Source organism: Anopheles aquasalis, chromosome 2 (assembly GCF_943734665.1).
Source record: "Anopheles aquasalis chromosome 2, idAnoAquaMG_Q_19, whole genome shotgun sequence".
NCBI classification, from domain to species: domain Eukaryota; kingdom Metazoa; phylum Arthropoda; class Insecta; order Diptera; family Culicidae; genus Anopheles; species Anopheles aquasalis.
The window spans coordinates 40,155,001-40,177,500 of record NC_064877.1 but is presented as its reverse complement, the minus strand read 5'-3'; the positions used below and the strand labels follow the sequence as shown (position 1 = coordinate 40,177,500).

At 48.4% G+C, this 22,500-nt stretch overlaps 1 protein-coding gene across 1 annotated transcript in view; it reads right to left on the bottom strand.

Moving 5' to 3' along the window:
- LOC126572578 (autophagy-related protein 16-1) overlaps window positions 1–22,500 on the bottom strand; it is a 236,004-nt gene that overhangs the window by 35,052 nt on the left and 178,452 nt on the right. The window lies entirely within an intron of this gene.

Here is a 22,500-nt window from a genome sequence, read left to right as displayed (position 1 = left end):
GTAGGCATCCAAAGCAGATTACGATCACTTGTACACACGACGGGTTGCTCCTTCCATTCCGTCAACAACGAGCGAGAAGAAAAATCAAAACAAAAAACCAGTAAATTGGGGGTCCGATGGTCTCGAATGTCCCAAGCGTGCTGCGTGATAAGATAAAGAAGCACTTTCTACGCCACGCGGTACACACCCGGTTGTGCGCTACGCGATAAGAAGCTTCCGTAACAATTAAATCGCCGGTGTTAGCGGGTTTTGTAGATAACCCCCCACCGGGGTTGGGGTAGTCGCGTCGCGTTGGTCTAATTGGCGGGGGGGCGCTGGACCTATTAGCCGATGGTGGGGGGTTCTCGCGGTGATCTATTATCTTGGATTTCGTGGGAATTAACACGTTACGCCCGAATGATCGATCACGCTCCATTCAGGTGATTAGGGTCTATTTGGGGATTAATCTTTATCTCGCAGGGCACACGATATGGAGGAATTCCAAAGATCTGGATTTTCGGCAGCCACACCGATTTGCTCGAGACGCGTGCGAACGTGGCCGGGTGACATTTTGTTCTCGAACATCAATCGAATGGTTGGGAAAACTCCGTGATTGATAAGTAATCAATAGGGAGCGAGTCATGGGGATTGGGTTAAGAAAGTGGCGCAATCGGAAATGAAGTCGAACCATAAAGATTCGATCTCGATACTGTAGCGCCATATTAGGATGGAAGTTGCATTTGGGAATATTCATCAGGTTTTAATCATATCTATGGCATGCAAGTGGCCCATGCTCGCTACTGGAATATCGTAGAAATCGTCCCTTACATGGCAATTCCAGTGGCCAATGGCTCATGTGTCGCTTGAGATATCAATGAATTCCAATATCAATGCAGTGAAGAGCCAGTCGTTGTGATCTGGCCATTGTTGAGCGAGTATTAATACCTTGTTTAACCATAATTTTAAATCAAAATTCTTTACATGCGTTGGACAGGTCTTAGGTCTTGTTAAATGGTGTTCGAAAATGCGCCACCATGCCATCAGTTTGAGCAAATCCGCCAAAATTCTCGCTTTAGATCTCTCGCTATCGTGTAGGAGCTTGATAACTGGGTTGTTGCACAAGAAGTAGAGCATTATATTAAATGCTTAATACAACATTAACTTATCTTGACTTTGACCCATCTTGTAAACTGTTTACAGTTATTGATTATTCTACCACCTTCTTACCATCTCATCCCACTTTAAATATCATGCAACTAACCTCAAGCATTAAGCAAACGATTCCGCAATCGTAAACCACATCTCACCGAACCAATCCATAAAGAATATACCCTGCACTAACCAGCTCCTACCAGAGACAGTCGTGCCCAGTCGTGTAATTCCATACCGGCTTTAATGACAACTGCACTGAAATTGAACTGCCTCGTTGGCTGGATCTTTCGGCACGGAACACAGCGAGATAGAACGATCACCGTGCATTATTATGAGGCTGGCATACCGCCGGGAAGACGAGTTCCCTTGCTTTGCAGACCAGCCGCTGGCGGAACGCTTTGGCCAACAATAAATTTAATTAATTAACCATTTTCCCGTCGCATTTTTCTCATAACCTTATCCTCGCTTGGGGGGCCTAACGCCGCCGATCTCGTCGATGACCCCTTCGATCTCATCTTCGATTGCGCTCACCACCGATTTGCCAATCGCATTCGCTATTTCTGGTGGGTTTTGGTGCGGCGCTAGGGCTCAGTTTGGTGAACGACGACGACGACGACGACTGTGAACTGTGGGAATTCAGGAGTTGGTGCTCGACTTGTTGTTGTTTTGTTGCTCCGCCAAACGCACACATTGTGGGGTCTCCCCATCGATAAGCACGCCGTGCAGATGGGATTGAGGGTGGAGGAAGGGAAACCAAAAGCTCCATATCGGGTACGCGTGGTCCATCGCGCGATGGGACCGGATGGTCATCGATAAACTTTCGATAATCGTTTCAATTAGCGACGAAAAAGGAAGAAATTAAGCACCGAACACCGTACGTGTCCACTGAGAACCGCGGTGACCGGTGCCGTGAGAGAGAGAGAGAGAGAGAGAGAGAGAGAGAGAGAGAGAGAGAGAGAGAGAGAAAGAGGGAGGGCAATCCGCGGATGCGAATTCCTGGCTTCCAGGCACTTCCTGCGCAACTCCGAAGGTAACGGGACAACGGGCTCCAGCTCGCGACGTCATCGTCGTCGATCGTAGGTGGCGCACGAATCGTGACGATCATCCGCGATCGCGCATCCGCAGCATCGAATGGCTCGAAAGGTGGACTGAACACCGCAACGAAGCTTCGAAGCAGGATCGAAGTTTAATCATTCTTCAGAACTTTATATTCTATTTGCGCCCTGTGCTCGGAACCGGGTGCAGTGCCATCATCATCATCATCATCATCATCATCAAAGTTGCAATTAATTTACTCGAGTTTTGCTGGCGGCTCTCGCTGCACTCCAGACTATTCCAACCCAAACCAAAGCCTCCAACTCCAAGGCCAATCAGAGTCAGCCAACCGATGCTCGCAGACGCAGAGACCTGGCTGGCTGCCTGCCAGACATTCCATTGGGCACGACCCCAAACCACCAGAACGGGTGATCGAACGATCGGTGAAACAATCGATCGACAACGGTTTACGGTGCGTGAAACATGGCGAATGGCAACACCCCCCAAAGGGAGCAGAGGACAGCGAAACCGCAGCGAGCGTTCGAGCGAGCGAACGAGGGCGGTAATGATGCACCCCCGCACCAGCAGCAGCAGCAGAAGATCAAAGATGCAGATTGTTATATAACAAATAATCATTAAATTAATTAGTTATTAAATTACAGACTCCCCACCCCGGTAGAAGGGGGAAGGATACACCCTTCAGTGCAGTGCTGTTGCCGCGTGACTTATCCGACGCAGCGAAGGTACGACCACTAGTCCGTGAAAATGGCCGCCACACCACCTTCGTGCGCCACACCATAATTCATGTTTTTGCTCCTCTCCAGTCGCATAAACCGTTCCGTTGCGTTGCGTTACGGTGGTTCGTAATTAATTTAAGGTACTCTGTTGCTCACAGTTAGTGCCTACGGATCGTCTTGATTGCGGGAGGGTGGCAGCTGGACAACCCACGCACAATCGTGTATTTTCTGTAGCTGCCGGTCCGCACTCCATGCGAGCATACAACAATATCGGTTTGGCTCGGAGTCGTCGTTACGCAGACCATCGCCATCCTTGACATCTAATTGGATTAATGGTGGGGTGCGCATATCAAGGGGTGTGGTGGGTAGGCGTGGTACCCTCAACGGTGTTCTAATTATTTTAATATTCAATTGTTACCCACTCACACGGCGTACTGATGGAAGGAGGATCCTCGAAAAGAGCAATCATCGGAGGTCAATCGGTAATCAGGTCGGGATTGCAGCAACCTTGCCACCGGACCAGGTCGATGGACGGTGAAATGTGGGCCACAGTGAGGACAAGACGTTGTGGCGTTGTGATCAGTCTGCTAACGATAAAGCCTGTTTCTATTGGAATCTGGCCGAATGGAATAGGGAATTTCTTAGCAAAGGAATGGCTATAAACGACATCCCTGTTGTTGGTTGCCGTCACCGAGGTCAAATCATCACAGGACCATTTTTGGACCGAATAAATGGTAAAATTATTTGCCGTAGTTGCTCAACTGGGCACAAATTTCAATCGATTTCACTCCGCAGTTACAGATCATTGTCAAAACATTAACTTATGGGCAAAGTTTATATTGGAATAGTAATCGGTGATTCGGTAAAACTAAGCAACCTACGACGAGGTTAATAAATTTATTCTTCTAGCTCTCCTGAATGTGTGCAGCCGTGTTTTGCGTAGCCCCAACAGTTTATTAAGTGAAGCATCATCAATCATCCCTTTACGATCGGTAAGGTCGAATTTGTTATCAGGTATTTGTGAAAAAATCATTTTATCCTTACGTCATTCAAAATGCATCCTTCGTACAGCTTCCTTGCATGGATTTTTGGCTTCGAATCTTCAGTTCTAAAAGTTTCAGGGCGACATTTGGTCGTTTCAAACTGAAACACACTTTACTAAGCCGATAATTAATACCTTTAGAAACCACGGAACTGCCAGTGCGGTTCCGGATTCCGGTAGCCACGATCCCATCCCATCGGCATATTGTTTCCTGTGGCATCGTTGGAAGGACGCCCTGCTGCTCGCTGGATGGCTTTAAACAGTGAAAGTCTTGGCGGCGCGGAATGTGTTGCCTTCTTTTCCATTCGCGATTCGATTCCCACCAGTTCGCGTTAGCTCGCGATCCTCGGTTTTGCGGGCAAGACGGAACGGAGAGATGGAATTTGCCAGCTACTGCGCACTGCACGATGCCGTTGTTGGTGGATGGACATACTCCTCCCTCTCCCTCCCCTCCTCTCTTCTTTTCATGCTGCTAGTGCTACTGTTGCTTTCTTTGATGTCGAGCGAGTCGATACGCGGGGATCGATTGCTGCGAAGGGCGGGATGTGCCATGAGATGAGCCACAGATCCGCGCTACAAAGACGCGTTGCAGAGGGAAACGTGGAGCTGAAACGCAAAAAAAAACCGGGAGAAAATGAAGAAGCAAAACGCTTTTCCTTCCTTTCCTACGAGCACTTTTCCTCAACGGGAAGCCCCCCCCCCCACCCGCCACAATCGTACAGTTCCAATTGAAAGCGTATAATTTATATCCTCTTTCAATGTCTGCCAATTGTTCGCACGGTGCTGGCTGCTGGTGGTCGATCGCGGTGCTCATCCCGGTCCGTTCGGAGTGAGGGAGTGAGCCACACGAAAAAAAAACGCAAACAAAAAAAAAACCAACCGAAGGAAAAGCTCCTCTATCTCTCTGTCAAGACGGTTGACTTGTGGCAAGTGAGTTAAACTACAAAACGCTCGCCTGGATCGTTTGATCGCTCGCTAGTATAGTAGCCTGCCACGGCCATTTGCTGTGGAATCCGTGATTTATCGTTTCGAACGCGAGGCGGCGAAAGGCCGAAGCTCATCCGTCAGTGAGCATGCAGCGCTCCCTTTGCCGGGAACGCTTGGCACCAGGGAGTGCAAGTGATTTAGGGTACCATCGAGACCCCCCGTTCCGGCGCTGTCCTTTGGGACAGCGCGACCCAAAGTGGAATGGGAAGATCGAAGTTGATCCTAAAATCTGGCTGGAAAAAAGTGCCCAGCAACAGAATCAGCAGAAGTGGCAGTAAAACTCCGGTTTTTCAAATGGGAAGACACTTGGCACCGGGTGGCCGCCGATCGTTGGTTTTTCCAGCTCTCAATGCTCCCCCGATGACGAGATCAATGCGGTGCAGGTAGTCACGAGCAGCAGCACCAGGAGGAGGAGGAACTTCAGCAATAGTGCAAAGAGTCTTTCCTTCCTGGTCAACACCATCCCCAAGCGAGCGACTGCGTAATGAAATCGACTTTCTACGGCTCTGGTTTAGACTCCTGAACCTCCTGGACCCATCTTCCACCCCATCTTCTCGGTGGTGGGGGAGTGCCGCATTTTGATTTGCATCCGGTGCATCTGCTAATGAGCGAGAGGAACACTCGAGTTGCCCGCTGCTGCTGGTGAACTGAAAGAAGAAGAAGATGGGGATTGCCAATGGAAGGAAGGGGATGAAGAGCTCGGTGGTATGAGGGGAGGCGGTTGTAAAAACAACTGAAGGAAGCACAGCTTGGCACAGATGGAAAAGGATGTAGGTTAGTGTGCAATTTGGTGTCACATCGAAGCTAATCTGATGATTGCTGAGAGCGCGCCCCTTTACCAGCTGTGCCCGCGATGGCGAAAGGTTCAGGATCGTAAATTACATTCACCATCACCATCAAGGCGATGAGCGGCAACAGAGGAAGTCGATCGGCGGCTAACGTGGTCGCAAACTGTGGAACAGCTGAACCTCGTAGCCGGTGTCGTCCGGTGAACGTTGATTGAACTTTGTTGCCACTAGGTTATCAACCGATAAAGCAAAGTGATTCTGCGTTAACCCGTGTAGTACTTCCGGTCACGATTAAATGTGCATCTCGTAGTTTGATGCTCGAGTGCCATGTTGCGTCTAAAGGTGCATGGCCACGACAGCACAGGGCACAGTTGAGAAACTTTGATTGGCTTTCAATTGGTGATAACAATTTTAAGAACAATTTTAATCAACATCAAATAGATTAATTACCTTCTTCTCACATTATAATGTCGCAACAGATTATAAAAGAAATCAATTTGATCAAATGAGAGTTTTACAATCAAGATGAGGAATTTCAATAGCTCTTACCATCTAATTTCCAATCGAATTTGATAAGAGGAACTTTGATCGAAAGAAAGTAACTTAATTCCATCCTCTTTTTGACAGTTCTTAGCGTAAAGTACCAATCGTGGCCCTGCACGTCAACGATCACGCTCCGTGATGGTCACTAAATACTTGATCGAAAAAAAAAGGCAAAAACATACTTGATACCGACCGACATCGATCTAATGCGGAAGACGAAGGTGATGGCATCGCGGCTAATGGGTTTTGCCACCCTTGGTGACGTGACAGCCGATTTCGACAAGCAGCTGTCATGTTAAAGGCGATCGATCGATCGGTTGGGTGTGTGTTCCGCGATCGAGAACGGGGCTAAACGGTGTCCAAGTCCCGCGCGGATGGTTAATCAAGATTGTAACTACAAACTCGCTGCGCCTCAGTGCGCGCGATCACTGTCTCAATCTCATCCGGTGGTCGCTGTAGCAGTGCATTCAGTGCAACTTATCTTATCAGACGCACGTGCAGCACACGGTGACAAAGCACCTTTCACGGGACACCTCGGACAGCGCGAATGAAGACACCTCCCGTTTGCTCCAGAATCGAATGGCTCGGTGTGTCTCTGTCACCGTGATGGTTCTCTCCTCCCCTCTCTCCCTATAGCAAACACCCAACTAATGGCAAGTGTTAATTTCAATTTATCCATCCGCGACCATTCGCGGCCACGAGCGATGTACACGAGGAAGCGAATGATGGCGCCTGGCGAAGTTGCTCTGACGTTAGTCGTTCTTCGCCAAAAGGGAACACAGTTGGTCCACTCCTTTTGCTGGCATTGATTCGTGGCCAATAATATTAATAACAAGAGTAATTTATAAATCTTTCGATATAAATAACGATAAATTGAATTGCTTGCGGTGGTTGGTGCGGTGTGCGCACGCGCGAAGGTGACGACGGGTTGGAGCATTGATCAGCGGAAGGTGATCGCGCCGAGCCAACGGCATCGGCATCGAGTAACGCGATACGGTCAACACGTGGGCGGGAAACGTCTGCTGTATCCACGCTTCGATGCGATCCCCTTGCGATCGGTGTAGTGCCGGTCCGGTCTGGTATTTTTGCGATTACATCAGTGATGAGGGCTCGCTGCAGGAGGAGACCCCGTTAGTTGAGAGGAATTTTCCAATTTCTGCCGCCTTTGTCATCCTCGCGTAGTAATAACTATATTATCTGCCGGCCGCGTATCTCTCCCGGTTGCCTGCCCCCTCCTCGTTCGGTTCGTTTGGCTTGCCAAGACGTGTTTTTTTATGTAACCCAACGAAAGAGCGTAGTTGTTTGGGAATTATTTATTACACAGTTATGATCGCGATCAACAAAGTGAAATAGACCATTAGCGATGATATAAGCGTAAGCCGTTTTATACATAAAACACTCGGCTCTGTTAGCTTTTACATATTCGAACACTTTGTAGAAGATGGATGTATTACAATCCCTTGGTTTGAGTTTGATCTAAAGCGTAGAACGGTTATGAAATAAGATCGCATAAGGAATATCAACACAAATATTAACCATGAATTTTTTTTAATGTATTCAAAACGATATCTTATTATACCAGCCATTTTTCTTCATTTTCTAGACTAATTCTAGACCAGTCTTCATTTTCTAGACCAATATACCAATTGCTGAGGTTCGTCCCTGTATTTTTCTCGTGATACCTTTTGCGAATAGCAGTTTTAGTGTCTCTGAATCAAAGTATGAAGTTCTCTGTCCTTCGAATCGAGTTTTTCAAGATAGAATTTACTGATTTGGTCTGCAAAACAAGCCACTACAAAAACAAAACATAAACAAAGCACCAATAGTGATATTTGTTGTTGACAATAGATCCACCCACATGACCAAGAATGAAGAAAGATACGAGGCCTTCACAACGACTATGACTATCACATTCACGTTACCACCCTGTATCAAATGAGTCATCTCATTCGCCATTCGTGCTCGAATAATCGACGAAAAACCCCTAAATCCTCACAGGAACAGGTTCAAGATTCCTGGTGCGTTCCACGCAACGTTCCACGATCCCAGGCAACAAGATTTATTCCAACTTAGAGCTTGAGCTTGAGCTAGAATCAGTTCCAGGATCACTTTTTCATGATTATCAACCAGCTTCACAACCCGTCCTGTGGCCACAAGCTTTCGATTACATTTGATGAACCACTGGTTCGGATCGGCGTTACGCATACAGCTAATGTGTGAGCGTAATGGTGCGGAACGAAATGGAATCATCCTCCCGTTCGTTACGATTATGCGTTTAAGAATTTATCCAGCAAATTGAGCACATAACTCACCGACTGCTGAGCCAGTTCAATACCAATCCAGTTCCGTGGCCGCCGGTGTCTTGAGAGCCAACAGCCTTGAACAGCTTCTCGGAACCGAAATCCAGGCCCAGCCCGGCAGCCAGTTCGGACGATTGATGTGTCGTCCCCATGCACCCCTTTAATCCGCACCCTTTGCCCGACTGACACACATACTGGCTGCATACCGCACCGCACCACCGTAAACCACAACACGTCGGGTCTCCACCGAGTGACCGCCTAATCTGTGCTTTATCATCGTGCAACCGGTATTTCGCGGCCCAAGGCACGGCACCGTGGAGTCGTGTTGGATGCGTTTCCTCCCTTTCCCGTTGGCGCGAAATTCCATGGCCACAGGACCACCTGCCGCAAACACCACACCATCGGCAGCAATGCTAAAAACCCATAATTCTTCCGATAAACCGTTGTTATCATAAATGCCGCGCGGTTCATCTTGCGCTCGCACGGATGCGCGCCGCCTTATGGTTGTTGTTTGTGGCCCCACCTGCTGCTGCTGCTGCTGCTGCTGCTGCTGCACATGCAGAACAGCACCGGGGCATTCGTACAGAGGGAATCCCATTGCCTTCCGGTCGTATCGGGCAGCATAAAATATTCCTAAACTGCATCGCGATCACGGACCAAGAGCGCGCGCGCACTCGCTCGAGCATTCGCGATGGCAATCGCATACAACGGGGCCGAAGCAAATCAGAGCAGGCCGCGCGCAATGGCCGGCCGACGCGTCGTCCGGTAACACGGATTGTCCTCCAGCTGAGCGGAGTTTTATTAGGTTATCAATGAGCATATTCTTCCCGCGCTCGGGCGTGTGTCGGGCGACCGAGGCATCACATCAGAGGTCTGGGGGGACTTCCCAGATCAGCCGGCCTGGATAAGGTACGCGTCGAGAATGGTCCAGTGCGGTGGTGCGCCGGTTGCGGCTATTTGTTTTGCTTGCCTTGCGCTTCCAGGTCATCGCCGGCTTCCTTTCCGGGTGGGGGTTTGCTGCTGGTCCTATCGGTTTTCGCCATCCGTTCGGCGCTGGCCACGAGGCCCGCCCACGATCCTGGTGGCGCATGATGCCCCATACGAACCAGTAGAAGAAAAAAAAAAAACGGTAAAAAGTAGTAATTAATCTCCCTCAAATCCTTCCCACAGAGATAGTGTATGTGCGGGAGTCCGGACCCGGTTTTGTGCATTGTATCCGCGAACCGTGGGGTCACGGTGCCACACTAGGGGGTCCACCAGGTTTTTCGGTGAGAATTTTCCCCGCTTCAGAGCTAGCCCAGGCTTTGGCATTTGCATAATCCAATCGTAAAACACCGGGTACGCGCCTCAATTTGGCTTTGTACGTCGTCGTCGTCGTCGTCGTCGTCTGGAATATCTGTCCGTCCGAGATGGAGCACCGGACAAACACCAGTGGGGCCACTTTGGGAGCTGTTGAAGGGGTGCTTCCGAGCATTGCTAACTACGCGCTTTTTGAGCTGCGTTCATTGTTCCGCACACACCGGATCTTCAACAAAAGGACCCATCAAAAGATCGTCGTCTCCTCATTCTGGTGGCTCCCTAGGAACCCTAGCCCACTCCGGCCCCAGAGAACTACTAGCAAGCGTTGCGCGTTGATTTGTCGTTGATAAAATAATCCGCTAGCCGCTCTATGGTGCAAAATGTGTGCCGAGCGCAGCTGGCAATTCATCTTACTTTCACGTTCACGCCATTCCGTCACCATCGGAGGCCTCGGGTTGGAGGACGTGTGGAGAAAGTAGAGGTACAGGGGCAGGGTGGCGATGTTCTGCTGCTACCCTTTATCTAAGTGCAATCGAATGCCGGAGTGCTGCAGGAATCGGAAGCTAATGTTTCACGCTCACCATTTGCATCTGATTCGAATCCCCAGGGAGAGGAGCAGATTGGATCGGAACGCGATTGCGTTTGCGATCGCATCGGTTGCTCCCGTTTTGCATTTCACCATTTTGTTCACCAAACGTTATCATCGCCAGCACCAACTCTCGGTCGAGCATTAGGGTGTTTCTACACACATCGAATATTTTCGTTGATATAACGAAGTTGTCATGTCGTAAAGAAATGTTAATAAATAAAGCAATATTGGTTTGTGATATAAAAATCTTTGAATTCGAGTTGTCGACTTTCTTTTGCTGTACAAATTATTTGCTCTTTTTTCTTTTGTTATCGCAATGGAAAAGTTTCCATGTGTGTAGAAACGGTATCACGATCTGGTTGATTAGCATGTGTGAATGTTCGTCTACGTGAGGAATGCCACAGAAAACAAACTGCAGCAGAAGTTTGCTGATCTGGCTTGATTTCAAGAGTCCAGCACCATGGTCCTTGCATCGTGGGTGCAATCAATGCAGTGTCTCCCTATCTCTCCCTCTCTCTCTCTCTCTCTCTCTCTCTCTCGTTGCGGATACTTTGTGGCGTGTGCATGCACGAGTACAACGGGAATGCTCTCCCCAATGGACTGATGTATGCAGCATCCCTTCCACCTAACGGCCCACTTGCTTACGGTTGTTTATTTACACTTTTAATTTCCAGTTCGCAATGTTTTCGCTACCAATTACTTAGTGCCCGGGTCTACTCCAGCCTTAGACGGTTCAGCATCACCATCACCACCTTACGCTATAGGAAATCGATTGCCAGACCATTTACTCCACGGTCAAAGAGGCGGAAGAGTGATGGTGAAGTGACAGAGGAGCTCGGTGTGCAATTTGCACAGTACGTGTGTCCGCGCCCGTCTGGTGTGACGGCCATTTTCCTATCCGCATCATTCACATTAGCCTTGCGCCCTTGTGTGTCCTGTGGTTGGTCCGTCGTCTGCCTAGTTTGTCAGCAATTTTTCTAAATTCTACTTCACACTCATTGCAGCAACACATGCAGCGAATGAGGAATTGTTGTACGGAACGGGAGGAATACGGGGTTCCACTGTGAACGAGTGTGGAATTGGAGCGAGCGATCGAGCGCTCGCACATGTGCAGTAGATCCTTCCGTTACCACGGCTCCAGTCCGTTAGTGATTGGACTGGGGAGGGTGTTGAGCGATTTGTACTAAAGCGAGGGAGATTCGGGGGGGAGGGGGGATGGAAAAATACCATTAAAACACGATGACTCTGCGCCGTGCCGTGCCGTGTGTGCATGTGTCTGCGTATGCTGGAGAGCTTGTTCATAAATCTGGAGCAACCGGAGTGATGCTACAAACAACAACAACAACAGCTCCGAATAAGGCAAACAAATTAAGGTTTGCACATACTTTGTGTCCGCAGAATGCTTCGCGCGCCATCACCTCGAAGGGATCGATCGAGCAAGTGCATGCTGGTGGATGCTGGTTAGGGAATGGTTTTCGTTGAACTTCTTCACCAGCCAGCGATCGGTTGCGATCTGTCTGTGGGTTCAATTTCACGCAGAATCTACAGTGAATATGGGCTTGATTGCATAATGATCGACGTGAAGGGGTTTCCCTTCAATCGCACTTCACTTCACTTGGCAGTCGTGCCGTGCAACGAACGTGGAGTAAATTTCGTGGAATTAGATCATCTTCGACGGGTGCGATGACGTAGTTTCGGGCGGTTACGTTACCGAGATTTTTGGCAGAGATGAGGCGAGCCCAAATCGCAAAAAAAACATGGGATTTATGAATAATTAACATACGGTGGATGGTAATATGATCGGCTTTGACCTAGTTTACATGGGAATGGGTTAGGATGATGAGCTCATCGTTGCGTTGCGCTGTTGGCTAACGATATCCCACGGACTGCGGCAATGACATTCAGGTTATGCCTTTATGTCTTTACCTTTTCATTCACTCAGAACAAATGGATTTACAGCAAAAAAGGCAGCTTTAAACATGAGTAATCCTACAGAGCGAACGCAAAAAATTTTTTACTCGAGAAGCGTACCAAACCATAGCGCGAATAAATGAGAAAAACCATAAAGCATTTCATGCACAAGCCGTGATGAAATGTAGGAAAACTGTCAGTAATGACGCAACTATTTCTCCATGGAAGAGAATTTGACGAAATTTTTGGAAAGGTTTTTCGCTTCATCACTGGCATTGAAGTCACTTAGAAGATGTTCGAATAGCTGATTCTGCCGTTGAACCTCATGGGTTTTTTTTTCAAAACATTCACTTTGTAGTTATTGAATTTATCGAAATAAATGGAACAGTTAAACAAACAATCAGTTTGTCTGTTACTTTTGCTGGACTATTAAATAGCAATAACGCCAGAGAGAAAAATGGAGTTCAAAATAGAAGATTCAATATAATGAAAAAACTGTTTACATAATTTTATCGGGAAACGTTGTGTGCTTGTCTGACAAAGCTTGATCATCAAAAAATATAAAAAGGAGAAAACGAATCAAAGCTGAACAAGTATTTTAAATAAATGTTCTTATAAATAAATGTTTAACAAGAAATAGTTACAAGCATAATTTCACTACTTAATTTCCAAAAATTGGGCACATTTTAGGCAGAATGTAGTTCATCGACTGAGCCCTGGTTACAATTTAATGCTTAACACTGATCAAATGAAAGTATGCCACACACCACGCTCCGATCACTCGGCGCAATTGATTCGTTATCCAGCGTTGAGCGCACATTGGCACACGACATTCCCCAATAGCGGCAAGCATAGCAATGACGCAGCGGTTTCTCGCTGCTTGTGGCGTTTAGATCTCCATCAACGGCATCGCGCCCACTCGCGGTCTGCCACTTACAGCGATGATCAATGTCACCGGAAGGTTAACGGAGGTGTCCATTGTTAGCGATTATCAAAGTAAGTCACTTCACCGTGGCACCTGAACGACACGGTGACAAGGGATGGGATGGGACACCCACCTAAAAAACGGTCGCTAAACGATCGCGAACGCCCTCTCTCCGAAGGCCGGGTGTCCGAATGGGGTGAAGGGAGAAAGGAGGCTCTTTAGCTCTCCGGGAATGGACCGCTGGACCTTCTCTTCGAGTGCGAGTGAGTAAATAAATTTTGAAATTCAATTTTGTTAAAGGCTCTCTCTTCTGCGGCCTCACCATCGTGGACACTGCTCCGAGAGTCCCCACACGACACACACATGCAGACGATCGATGGCTATTATTATCGGTAATAATATGCTCACTTTTGACACCGTCCCTCTGTGTATGTGCTGGGCGACCTACGCATCCTAAACGATTGGCGGCGGATGCGATTGGTGATTCCGACCGTAAGATTCCCGTCCGTGCTTACGCTGGACACTCCATTGGTTGGTTCCATGGGCGCGCGCAAGCATGCCGAGGTGTGAACAAAGCGACACGCACGGCAGCTCACTGCTGGGTTGCGAATAATGCGGTCGTTGGAATCATGGAAGAGTTCTCTTCTTCGTCGTTCGGTGCATCGATCTGCGAACCGCGGTGGCGACGGTGGCGCACACATCGATGCCATTCCTTGGTGCACAGCAGCACGCTGCATGCATGGCCGGTAATTTATACCGTAGATAAATGAAAATAAATGGCAATCAGCGCCAGGGAAGCGCAGAGTGCTCCCTCCCCCCCCCCCCCCCCCCCCCACCGATCGATTGGGCGAGGGCGTGCGAGGTGGAATGTGCTGATGTGGCTCCCGATAGGAAGGCACTCCACTGCCGCACCAGCACCAAGAGGAGCACCATCCTGGTACACAGAAGCCAAGCTTCTAAGACGACTATTACGCCGGTCGAGGGTAAATGTGTGTGGGGCTGTCAGGCCGGCAGCTCAGCTCCAGATAATGGCAATGATAAACGGTGTTTAAACTTGCCCACATATCACGCGCACGCCAACAACTAACCTGACCCCCGGCAGGGAGGTGGATGGATGGGATTCGAGACGGAAGCGTCCCGTTTGGCAAGCCCAACGGATTTGGCCGGACGTTTTGAGGCGTTCGAAGTCGAAAGCTAAATTACAGCTCCCGAAGCCGACGACGGCAACGACGGCGACGACGACGACGGTGATGCTGCAACCTGTTTTCCGTTTCTTTGCGCCACTTCCTCGTTCGATAAAACACCAGCGCCAGAACCAAGGGGTAGGCCGTAAGGTGGAAAGTTTCGCAAATGAAAGTGCAGTGAGGATACACCACCAGCAAATAGTTTAGTCGAGCAGTCGACTAATGAAAATGGTGTCCGATTGCAAAATTAGTGTGCATTCGATTCGATGGCAAATAGTTGAGATTCCGTTGCGGACGAGGAGGAGGCACTGAAGGGTCCAAACGGAAAAAACGGGAGTTCGAGCAGAGTTCGTTAGAGTATTAAGTGATCTACGGCCGCGTTGTTACAATTTAGCGTCGGTGGTGCTCGAGCGCGCCCGCGTACTACATCGGGATATCGGGATCACAAACGGGGGGGGCAAGCTTTGACGTTCGAAACGAAACGGCTAACCGGTCTTTGTCAGCCGGTTTGGCAGGGCTCTGGAGCAAAAAGGCCCATCAACGGACAGCGTTAGGGGAGATGTACCTTCGATGCGCCCGCAACACAGAAAGTGCATTTTATGAGTGACATTTGCATATCCAGTGTGTAGAAAAAGGAAGGGAGGTATATTACTTTTTCAAGCACCCTTCGGAAAACTTTATTCAGACGTTAAGCAGGTGATGGTGGAGCAGCGAGCTGCGATCTACACTTTGCCGACCTCGATGAGCTCATCTTCAGGTGTCGATTGGACGTGAAAGATGGAGTGTATCTAGGAGGGCGTAAAATGGAACGAATTCGAACGCAGCAATGCCTGCTATTGACCGAGAGGAGATAGTAAAATATAGGGCCCTAGTGCAAGAGAAGTCACTGGAATCTTCTGCTCTTTTCCAACTCGGACACCGCGTACGGTTTTTTTTACACATTTCGTTTGATCAATTTTTCGATTTTACAAATAAAGCATAGCATTTTAATAAACCGTTTGTGGTATTTAATTAATAGCGAAAAGCTCAAAAAGCATCTTCAATACAGTCTCGCGTTTATGAGAATCAACAGTCTAGTAAGACTTGGAAACTCGTTAGAGTATCGGACCAATTATTCCTTTAGTTTATTAGTAGCGAACGATGTTTATTTTTGGTGGTGTTTGTGATTATTTTGGTCGAATTTAGGTGATTGTTTTGGATTTGTACTCTAAAAATAAAGTTCAAAACAAGAATGATCAGTTTCCTCGACAGGAATAAAGCAGTTTTTCCAGTCAAGAAGCTTGCAGTAGGGGCCGTAAATTGTTTATTTCCTTCGCTCCCGGTAGGAAGAACAGACGATGGCAGACGTGAAAAAGTGAGCTTTCGAGCGGTCACAAAACGCACAAAGTAATCGAAGCAGCCAGCGATTTGTGATCCGTCGGAAGGATTTATTACGCAAGACACAATCTGAATTCCACGGAGATTAGCAGAAAACCGTTGTATGGTGCCTAAGAAGCTATTGGAATTCTATCATTTGTTATGGACCAGCAATTTGCATTCGTGGCTGAGCATAACCGGAATGCCGACCGACGAGGCGTTTTCGGTAGCGACGAAGTGCGTGCCCGCCGAGGTCCATTTAGATACGTTCTCTTCTGCTTTGCCACAACCCGTGGCAACCCGTTGAATCCGAGCGAGCATTCAAGATGAGGCGGTTGTTTCTTTTTTTTTCAATTAAAACAACATTTGTCTTGGCCATACCATAGCTAAGCTACTCCCGATGATAGTGGTGGGTATCGTTTTCAAATTGAAAACCGAAATCGAAACCTCTCCCTGGGCGATGGAGTCATTGGGCGATGGAGATGGAGTCAAGGGAATGGCATTCCAATACCCTTTCTTTTGTTTTGGGAATCTTAAATACGATCTACGAGCTCAAAAGGCGCGAAGAGAGAAGAGCGAGAAGGATTTATGGCAGGCAGATAGATTGAAATTGAAATCGGTGCTTAAGGAGAAACACATTCCAGATTTCCAACAGTTTACTCTCCCGAGTAATTAATGTTTCTACCGTGGCCACAATCCACAGCGCTGCATCCACGTGGCATGTGAAGCGGCAACCGGCGACGAACCACGATCAAAAGCGATAATTACACTTTCCAAACAGGCATCTAATTTGTCCAATTCGCAATCACTCACTTACACTCCATTTTCAGACCGGCCACGACGAACCGTCTTTGGACCGCATCGTGGTCGTCGTCTAGCGTCTAACTGCTGCCCCTGCATGGCCTCTAACTTCACGACGACAGCTTGGCCAGCCTGCCAAGTTCCCAAGACGATCGACGTGTGAGCGACGCTTGAAAGCGAAATGCGCCCTCTCGACACCGGGCACCGGGCACCAGGGGCCACCAACACCCAATTTGTCTTGATTTGAGTTGAAATTGCCGAGGCCCCGGCGTGCTTTAGGGACAATTTGTACCACCGAGAGCAGACCATCACCACTTCTCCCTTCCCCAAAAAAGGGCACACTGGACGGCTGGTCGGTTGTTGGTCGATAATTTGTTTAATTACATCCGCCACGGCCATTCGCCGGGTTGCTCCAATTTCCGTCCGTTTGGAGGTGCGCCACTGCAAGGCGAAAGTGGACATGTCCGCGTATCGGCGCAGCATCCTTTAACGAGCGTGCGGCCTGGCGTGCGTTCGATTGACGCACGTGTTTGGAACAACCCGATGGAACCAAAGCGCATTTGCATCGCGACCGAGGCGTCACAATTGTGCCGCGTGTGCCGTCATTAATCAAATCACTCCTCACTAATCAGCAACCGGAGCAGCACTGGTGGGAACATCCTTTCGGATCGTTGCAGCGCGCTATCCGGAGCGAGAAAGCGTCTCGTTAACGCACCGTTTAGAGCGTTTGGTGTCGGGTTTTGGGTCGGTTTGAAGTTGATGACTAAAATCGTGACAAGAGTGCAGCCACCAGGAGCAGCGCTGATGAGGAGTAGTGAAGGGGAAAGCGAAAGATAGAGACAAACGCCAGGTACAATCCTAAATGGCGATGCGGACCGTAAATGATCCTAACCACGATGACATATCACTGCGTGTGGTTCTCCGCTCATCGCGCTACAATGTAGCCAAAGTTCCGAAGATCGGGAAATTACAAACGCAGAGGAAAAAAGGGAGGGAAAACCCATTCGAAACACACATCGTGCTGCTGATGATGAGCATCGAAAGACATCGTCGTGAGTATCGTCGGAACGGAAGGGGAAAACAGGAATTTATTCAACGTACGCCAATGGGAAAGGCACCGTCGTCGTCGCCGTAGTCGTGTCTGTCTGTCTCTCTCGCCGATGATGCGTTCTGTGTTATTAACACTTTAATAAATTTGTTGATTGATGCGTTTGCGCTTGCAGCAGTTTATTACCTCGCTCTCTGGTCTGGTAGGGCGCATAATAACCGCTAAGAGGATACGTCTGTCTGTCTGTGTTTCAAATGGGAGCGAAAGTTAACTGTAACGAACTCCCGAAAAGTGGGCCACCACTGGTGCTGGAGGGAGGGGGCTCGATCTAACCGAGGATGGCGGATGGTGAACGGATTGCCCATGATAACCCGAAAGATCTATAATTTCGTGCCATAATCGAGCACGATGTTTGACTAACTGAACGTTTTATGGATTTTTCACCGAGGGTTGTTTTTTTTTTGTGGCTGTGGCTTCATCTGCAACTCATGCTCTACCCCTGTGGTCTCGCACACACCTCACGATCGCACTTCCGCTGGTATGGTTCAACTCTCAATCCCTTGGCGAACCCTTGCCGTTCATAGCTCCAGGGGTGGGCATGTGGTTCCGACCACATTCTCTCTTGGCGGCGAGGTGGAAGATGAATGAAATTTGTTTGTTAAGATGCACCACCACCACCACCATCTCCCCTATGCTTAGGGTGGGATTGCAGGGTGCAAAAAAAAAGGTGGAATCCAGTAGTCAAACCTGACCGTCAGACCGCAGGTCAGGCCAGTCGAAGATTGAATGAATTTACCACCAAGCTAAGGGAGCTTGGGGTTGAATTTCCGTAGGGTGTCGGTTCCGTTCGGTGGGAACACTTTGGGCGCACACATGTGAACTCATTCACAACGGAGCATATTCACCGTGCGCAGGGGGGCCTCTGCTTGTAGGTATTTGAATGGAAAATTGGAACAGCGATTAGGGGTTTTCACGGTGGGGGAGAGAGTTCGCATTTTTTGACCCCTTCCCAAAAAAAGCCGTGCCTTTTCATGTGCATTTAGAGTTCTTGAATGGCAAGCGGCTTGTCTTTTTACTACCACCTCCCGGAAGGCCTCAGTCGTCAGTTCATTGTTGTGTTGCTGCTCCCGGCACTTTAACAATGAAGCGCGGTGATAAACGCTTTTTATGTTGCCTCAATTAGCGAAAGTTTAATTCAAATGGCACCAGAAGGTAAAGGAAGGAAACCTCGATAGCACATGATAGGATGGTTTTAATTGTTTCGATTCAGTTATTGTGTATTATTTCAGTATTTTAGCATTTCAGCATTATTTCAGGTATCGCTTGTCTGTACCTAGTTCATAATATTTCATTTTATATCTATAAATTTTGACATCTATTATTAGCTTTATGGCATTAGTCTGTAGATTTTTGGAATTTACCAATTGTTTGGTTTCATTTTTCCATTGGCTTGTTTGTTGGTTTAAGTGAACTTTTTATCTTATCGAATACGTATTTGTAATCTATTGTTCTTCTGTGTTGTTCTGCATCATTCTGTATCATTTTTGTTCATATTTATGCGTTTATCTTCCATAATTCACTCTATTTCTGCAAACCAGTTAGCATCTTAATCGGCGTAAAGTGCAGAAGATCAGGCAATAACATGTTTCCGGGCGTATGGCTTGCTGATTGTTTCATATTTCATCTAATCACACATCTCAACCCACGAAGAAGCCTCTGGCGAAACGATAAAACTAACGATCGTTCCTTTTCCACGCCGCATGAACTGCAAACTGTCCCAATTTTCCATGACAAAGCACATGGACGTTGTCGTTTGCTCCTGCTGGAACCGTGTTTTTCTCTGTCTGGAACAGTGGCCGACCTTGCCACACCTCGGTTGCGGTTTTCTGAAGTAAAAAGAAGGTCACACTCTGATAGAGAAAAAGCAAAAAGCCCACACCCTCCTCTCAGCGCACACGCATAACAGGCTATTTGTCATGCTCTACTCCGGGCGTTCTCAAATTCACACCACCTCAACCCGAACTGCCTCTCTGTGAGTGCACGCACCGCGGTTAACCATCGTTGCCTCAGTCGCGCTCGACAACGGGAATGAAGTGAACGGCGGGAGAGCAACGGCCACCCCCTCCCGGCGGTTGAGCTTTTGAATGATTGGATTAAAAAACCAACAACATCATCGTGATCGTCTCGATGATCCGGCGGTGCGGAAACGTGACGCGAGCCATCTTCATTTATCAAAAGCCAAACATTCCAAGACGACTGGAACGAAAGGGCGGTCTTTCGGGAAAAGGTCCCCGAAAAAAAAAACAGAAACGGGCCAACATGGCGGAAATGGCTCGCAGCAAAGAATTTTACGTCCTACAGCCGCAGAGCATAAGATTGATCGGCAACTCCGACGGTTTTTGTCCGTGGCCACTCAGCCAAAAGTTTGAAGAAAAGCAAAGAAAACCCGGAGCAGCAAAGAGCTTTTCTTTCGGGCGTTTCTTGTGTTGCTGTTTTGTTTTTGTTCACAGCCACGATCACGAGACACAAACGCACTCACGAACCACCTCCTCCACATGGCGTAATCTGCGCGCACGGAACGCACTTTGTTTTCCGCTTGTTTTTGTGCCATTTCTCCAACGCCATCCCCCGATCCGTGGCCTTCCATCGCAAGCCCTAGGGCATACTACTGACACACATAGTGCTGGTGTGTGTCTAGTGGTCTAGCGGTATGTGACGAGATCTGCTTGTTATTTCCGACTGAACCAGGCGGAGGGGGCGGGTTGGTGAGGTGATCGGGGGTGTGAAGAACAGGGTGGCCTGGAAGAGCAGAGGTGCCGCAAACAATGGTAAACAGACAAATCTGAACGTGAACATCTGTTTCGTTTCCCGCGCGCAGGAACGCACCACTCGACTCCCTTCTATCCGTTCGATCCTCCACCTCCTTCTCCTCGTGTTTGTTGTTGTCATCGTCGTCAGCATAAGCCGGCGCTCATCATCATCATCATCATCATCATCATGACACCGATCAGGCTTTGTTGTTTGTTTGTGCTTTCGTTGCTCACACAACAGTGACGAAGACCACGGCGATGGCTTGGAGAATGATGAGGGAAGAGCTTGGAGAGTGCCGATGACGACGAGAGCATTAAGTCTTTTACGCACCTCCACCAAAGGTGCTATTTTTCGCACCCCTTTTTAAGCCAGAAACCGGAGCTCTTCGCTCTGGTATAATCCGTGCTTCGACCACGAGCCGCAACAGTGTTGCGCAGAGGCCACCATTGGGCCCTGCATTACGGCATACATTACAGCTTTCAGACCAGCCCCCCCGGCCACAGCAATGCTAATTGTAAACAGGGCCACCACCACACCCGACTGGCACGACTTTATCCGCGTGCGAATTGCACAAATTGCAACTCCGCTAGTCGCACCTCTCGGCCAAAAAGGGATTGGAACGGACGAGCAACCGGGAGCAGTAGACAAAGCCCACCACGGGGATGCAAACAAGGAGAGCGAGAAGCGGGGGGGGGGGGGGAAAGAGTTTTTGGCCCATTTTTGCGAACATCCCCCCACACCCCGCAGTGGCTTTACCCATAATCTGGATGCTCTTTCATTCCAGCATTCCAGAGGCAGCCGGAGCAGCAGCTTCCAGCGGAAGAGTAAGCAACAAAATTAGATCATGAGCCGTGGCTGGCGAACCCATTTCGGCCATACACACATGGCACATTGTTAGTCAGCTGGCCCCTCGCTCGTTCGCACACCCTTTGCGAGTGTAATTTGATACCGTAACAGCAGCAAAGGAAGTGGCAATAGTGGTAGTGGTAGTAGTAGTAGTAGAAGAAGTAGGAACGACAGGAGCATTGTGTTCTGGTAATTAGTGATCCGCTCGTGAGCTGCTAGCATTTGTTTCAACATTCTTTCACTTTTGTTAACAGCCACCCAACGCACGGACGCACCACCAAAAGGGATGCATGCAGTGTGTTCTTTGGTGGGAAAAGCGTCGTCGTGTGTGGGAAGATTTATGCAATGCCGACAGCACGAACCATGCGCCACCACCAGCTGCATGCATGGAGCGGCCGCGAGGTGAATTCATCAACATAACACCCGCTGCGTGTGCTGCGTGGCTTGTTATGCTTGTCGCCTGTAGGTGTTACAGCATAACACACGGAACATGATTCGTCATTTGGTTGCGTTTGTGTGGTGATGTCAAATTCTGTTGCTTCTATTTCCGATCGTCGATCAAACGATCATGTGGTGAGTTTTAGAAGATCGGTGCTCAATCGGAGGCCATCCGTTTTGGTAGTTTTTGTCCAATTGTTTAGCGAGAGATTGGTGTGGGAATACACATTAAGGTGCAAGACCATGATAGCAACTTCCATAGCACTTCGAAGAAACTTTCATTGGCGAGTCGTGAAAATATTTATTGCTGATACTGATGGCCGCGATATTAACTTTGTTTGGGAACTCAGTGTGTTTGCTCGTCAGAAATGAACAGCTGAGAGCCTGAGAAAGATTTTAGCAACAGTTTTAATCAGTTTTCGGTATGATAAATCCCTTCCTTCCAAATTAAATTTTCGCAACAGGTTATAAATAATATAGAAATAGATTTGATCATAAAAGAGCCTTGCAGTCGAACCAAGAAAATTTAACAGTTCGTTACAACAAATTTCCAACCGAGCTGGTTAAGAGCAACTTGGATCTAAAAGAAAGTTTCTTCCATCTTAACTGTGCCACAATATCTCAGCCACGATATCAACTCGATTTCAACCACTTTTTGGCAGTTCTTAATGTGAAGTTGCTCTCGATCGCTTGCTAACATTTCGTGAATGTTGACGCATGGTCCCGATT